Source organism: Suricata suricatta, chromosome 14, assembly GCF_006229205.1.
Source record: "Suricata suricatta isolate VVHF042 chromosome 14, meerkat_22Aug2017_6uvM2_HiC, whole genome shotgun sequence".
Classification (NCBI taxonomy): domain Eukaryota; kingdom Metazoa; phylum Chordata; class Mammalia; order Carnivora; family Herpestidae; genus Suricata; species Suricata suricatta.
Window position 1 is genome coordinate 27556511 of NC_043713.1, and position 6000 is coordinate 27562510.

The following is a 6000-nucleotide window of genomic DNA, read 5'->3' on the forward strand; positions in this document are numbered from 1 at the left end:
TAAATTCATTTGTTTCTCTCTTGTTAGTCTATTGTTACAGAGTCTCAGCCAAGAACTCAGAAGGTTCAAGGGAAATTATGTTTCCCCTCCCTTCATTACGAACCAGGATGGGGACCCTCACCCAACCATGCAGGTGTCTTGATCTTGGAATTTCCAGTCTCCAAAACCACAAGCAATAAATTTCTATTGTTGACAAGATCTCTAGTATCTGGTATTTTTTATTGCAGCCTGAATGGACTAAGACAGTGATACATAAACTTTTTTTTTTTATTATATGAATGAATCATTATAACACAGTATTATCATTAGTTTCAGATTAAATGGGAAGCAAATGATGCAGCTTCTTAGGACTTCAGTGTGGGAGGGTTCAGTAGAATTGCATATTAGTTAGTGACAAGGATTCTGGAGACAGACACAGTGGGCTCAACCATTTAACTCCGTAAACCTGAGCAAGTTACTTAACTTCTCCGAGCTCCACGGCCCTCAACTGTAAAATGAAGATGTGACAGCCCCTAACTCACTACTTCCGTTGAAAAATGGAAGAAGGAAATCCTACAACACAGGAGACTGCAAGTTCTCAGAAAGGGCTGCTAGATGCTGACACGTGGACAAGAGAGAGCAACAGTGGCACACATGTGGTCTTGTTCTTTCCCTTCATGAAGCCATAGCCTCTCTTCTGAACCGAGCCTGGACCAAACCAGGGACCTACCTTCAGGTCCTGACCTCCAAGGGACACTAATTAGGATGGAGTAGCTACTCCTCTTCCTGTGGAAAATGCATAAGGCAAAACCACAACCCTACTTACTGGCCAAATAACTAAAAAGAATAAAAAACCAGGAAGCCACTCCCTGCACATCTTTCTGCCAGCCTCAAGCATTAGCACCATTTGGGTAGCCTCGGAGGACAGGACAAAGACACAAGTAGTGGGAACAGACTCTCTTAGCCCAGGACTTGAGTCAGGAAAGGAGCAGTAGAGGGGACTTCTGTGCTGCTACCTTTTTCTCAGCTGCATTTCAAGGTAGGATATGTGCCTGTGTCTTTTCCTTTTCTGCGGATCTGATCTACATCATCACAATAGCAAAGGCCCAGAGAAGACAATAGTTAACATGGCATGCCAAAAGTCTCTCCCTAATTCCCTGTCTTTACAAAGAACAGATCCTTGCATGAATGCTGGAAACCCTCTAAAGAAAAAGGGCTTTGCATTTACTGGTGGCAGCTTGATGTCACAGGCAACACCAGCAGCACTCCTGTGTACCCCACTGTTTATGCATTAGGAGCTGAGCTATCTCCCATGAACACGGTCTATTCAGAACCCAAGCTGAATGCCTTATCTCTTTTACCGAATTTCTAATGTGTCAAAGAATCTAATTTGCAAAACAAAACTACCTTTTAGCCAGAGGGCTTGTGATGGGCTTTATCAGTTACTCTGCATTTTTTCACAGCTAAACAATGGCTCTTCAACCAAAGGGTCAAGCAGCTCAGCTCCACACTAGGTGTTTAAAAACACAAAAACTTGGTGAATTGTTCCTTAGTGGAGAATGAGAAAGATGTCACTGTCATACTAAAAAGCAAGAAAACCTGGCCTTTGGGGGTATATGCTCTCTGTCTTCCCAGTGAATTAGGTCAGAAAATCCCCCTCTGTCCTCTTCCAGAGAACCACACAGGAGGCTGACTTTGGGAGAGATTTAAATTGGGTATTTTTATTTAAATTTCAGTTTTCATAATTAAAATGATGTTAATATACAATCAAACATTAATCACATTCTGACGCATGCTAACCTCCACTGAAAGCCTGTAAGACAGATGGTCTTTGATCAGGTTTGCTATCTAAACAAGAGAAAGAAAAGTGAAGCTACAGGGGGCAAAGGCTGGGGAATAAAAGGTGGTGAAAGGGACCCCAGGAAGAGGAAATCCTATTTTGAAATGATTTGATCAGTGGAGAGTAAACAGGTCTTACTTAACACCGTACTTGCTCTAGATATTGCCTGTGGATAGGTGTAGCCTGAGCTCAGTGGAGTTTTGCATGCTGCACTGTCATATTTGCATCAAGGGGAAAACAAGACAAACAAGCCACTTTAAATAAATGGGTATTTCATTAGCCTTTTCTCTAAGTAACAGCAACAAGCATTGCCCTGGATGACCTGCTTTCTCACTGCTGCTCTACCAATTACAGGGATGTCTCTTCCGACAAATGGTTCTAGAACACATTTTCCTAAATCTTAAATTATCTCTCTTGTACTTTAGAGAAAATGATGTGAGGAATAAAAGAAATGATGCGTATGTCCAGTTAAAAGTAATAAATATTCAGAAGATACTATATTATGATTATAGGTTTTTCATGGCTCCAACTGTGGCTTGATTAAGTAAATTCATCTTTGAAGGATTTTCCCACTTACTTTTTAAAATGGAGACAAAGGCGTAGAGTATAAAATGCCTCTTTGTCTTTAAAGTGAACTTATTTTGACCTTTTGAATGAGTGGCTTGTCACATTTTATCTGTGTCCTAAATGGGATTGTAAACTCTCTCCTTCAGGGTGGTGTCCATGCCGGACAGTCAGGTTGTTTGGTCAATCCCATGGGATAAGTGTGCAGAAATAATAACATGGACCCTGAAGAAAACTAGTCAAGATAGAGCTATTCATCTGGCAGGGACTGATGTCTCTGGTCACTCAGGGACTGACATTAACACTTGTTAATGCACTTTCATGTACATTATCCCATTGGACACTCCAAATGATCCTGTTGGATGAAAAGAGTGACTATTTTTACTACCATTTTGGAGATTAGGCAACCGATCCTCAGGAAGTTCAAGTGATCTGTCCCAAATCCATAGCTACCAGGAAACAGAATTGGAATTAGATCTACGCCTATCTCTTCCGCTGTAGGTAACTTCCACATGGATCTTCCTGGCTTGATGTGAGACCTTGCTCCCAATCACCAACAAAACGCTGTCATCCACATTTGTCCTCAAAGGATGTGAGATTCAAAATGCCATCCTGGATAAGAATTCTGTCAAATAATGCTAATCAAATCTGGCCTGATTTGATGTCAGCTCTTCCGTTCATCCCAGTTGCGAAGCTAAGCTATAATTAATACATAAAAGATGGTGATTACACTGAATTAGACAACATATCGGGAGAAACCACACTTTTAGACTGTCTTTCAGTAGTTGCTGCACCTTCAAGAAATAAATCTAACAAGGCAGTTATTATCAGGTTAACAGACTATCTGAGTGTCACTCATGATCTCCTCCATTGATTGTTATGCCCAATATCCTTCTTCTTCTTTCATTCTCCAGTAAAACAAATTCCTATTCATCTTCCCACATTCTTTCCTTTTTCCAGCACTGTGTTTTTATTGTTTTCTTCCATAGGGGAACATGTAACTTTAAATCAAACTAAGAGGCAGAATAATAGAGGGTCTCACATCTGCCTTCTTTACTCAGTATCAAAATATCTTACAAGGCCTCAAAAGAAGCTATCAAAGAGGCATAAAGGAAACAATAAACATGAAAAGAACAATAGGATATTTGAAAAGAAGAAAAATATATCAGCCAACAGAGACAGACACTTTTATGATGGTTACCCTGGGACAAATACATTCAGAAAAGAAGTTGTCTTACATTTCTCCATAAAGTGAGGAAGCAGAGACCACCCTCTTCACAAACAATGCCCCCTTACCATCGCTGAAAACAAAGGTTGGGGAAGATTGACGGCTACTGATGGGCCTAGAGAGCGGGTTTGGGGTACCCAGAGCAGGAATATAGTTACTCTTAAATGATGGACCCAACAGCAAGGGGGGGAAGGTTGACTCCCTGATCATTTGGTGAAAGGACCAAGACACTGGTTTAGCTAATCTTTTATGTTTGTTTGTTTGTTTAGCTGCTCTTGAGATACTGAATAAACCCCTGGGTGACAGATGTTGTAGCCAGGTTAGCTTCACATCTGGCTTCTCTATTTTATGCCATAGAAATAGTTCCATCAGTTGGGTGTCTAATTATATCCCAACTTAACTTACTCCCTGCATAACAAGCTGATGTCTCTGTACAGGAGCAGTCATAGGATCTTTGGGAGCCTGGAACTGTTTTGTCTTACATTTGTACCTATCCCGTGCCATCCCAAGACCTAACACAAAGTCAATTCTAAGGTCCTTTGTTCCACGGTGCTTCCCTCTGTAGGCAAGATTCTTATTCTATTTATCTTTGTTTCCCCAGACCGCTTTTATTTCCTCATGCACATCACAGAGTGTTAATAAATATTTGCTGAATTAGATGTCTGGTACTCACTTAAGACTTGTTTAATTCAAAAATTAATTCCAAACCCAACTTTGATATAAAGAGCACTAAGAAATAATGAGTAAAAAAAAAATAGGGAACATTCTTTGAGTATTTATCATGTGGCATACTTCTGCAGGGTCTTCCCTCTGCTATCTTCTTTTTGCTTATAACAGCCCCTTGAGGTTAATATTAGTTGTTATTCCCATTCTGCAGATGGGCAAACTTAGAGCTTAAGTCAGTAGCCCATGGTTATACAGCAAGTAAGGATCTAACAAAGTGTTTCTATGATAAAAGACCCCAGAGAGGGAAAGTGAGATAAATCTGGCATTTCGCCCACTTCTGTGGTCCTTGAGAGAGCTCCCATAGCCAACGCGATTGATGGTGCAGAAATCAGTTATCAAGGCGAAAAGGCAGGCTGTGGATAGATAAGGCCTGTAAAAATGGACAGAACATGACATGCCTCACTGGGAGGACTGATGGAAAGGATTGGTATTGCTTCCGAGAAATGTGCTGATTCTTATCCAGCAGTGACTGTGCCCTGACCTTTTCTAAGGAAACATGTTTGTAATGGGTTCTTTCCTCTTCTCCTTTTCACTTGTAGGAAGCTACAGTCTGAAGAGGATGGACAGCTTCTTGATGATGATCCTGGGCAGCCCTATGACAACCCATAATAATGCCTATCATGGTCACAATCACCACCACTGCTGCAAGTGGCATATCAAGGGACTTACAGAGCTATGAGCAGCTGTACTTTCCATGGGTGTTCCCTTACTCTCAAAAAAAAAAAAAAGACTTTAAAAAGTGTATATTAAGGAACATGTAAAGAGGGTGCAAAGTGAATGGGTAATAGGGAACCAATCTGAAAAAAGGCTTATCACTGGCATAAATCACAATCTCCCATTGGTCCAAAATGGAATGGGAGGGGCTTGCACTTCTGTGCCAGGACTGGCCTTGGGACAAGCTCCATCACCACTTACCACACAGCTGCAAGAATGGGATTTCTTATTCATTGCTTTGCTTCAACTATGAGTTCTAGCACACTGCCAGTCCATTGGAGGTAATTAATGTATATTTGACTAGTGACTAACAAAATGAAAAGTTTTATGATTCATTAAGGATTCACTTTAACTGAAAACTGTTATATGCTTTCAAAAACTTGAAAAAGAATATATTTTAAACATTTTGAAAAAGCCTTAACATGAACTAGGTTCCCTAAACTGCATTTCACAGATACTGAGAAATATGTGGCCAAAAATGGAGTGGGGAACAGAGGGAGGTCCGTGATCAACTGAGCTTGGTAATTCAGGGATAAGCAAAGTTAAGTATCATCTGTAAGGCAGGATTTCAAGCTTGTAAGATGCCAATATGCACTGTGTGTCTTTGTAAAGGTGTTATATAATATAGCCAAATATATTTGACCACAGAAATAACTTTCAAGTTACTCCTGTTAACATTTGTAAGATTCCTCTGCAGAAACAGTTTAGCTTAGTAGGCACTTAAGAATTTTATAGGGCCAACGAAGGCATGCCAGGCTACATAGAATTTACCTTTCATACATTCCTTCTAGTAACTTCTATAATATCTATGTGGTAAAGATCTAAAAGATAATTGAGGGGGAAGCAAAATAAATAACAGTTTGTTCCTGTCTTTAAATATCTTACAATTTAATAGAAACAGCAATAGATACACTAATATTATTAGTACTAATATTAATTTACAGCTTGC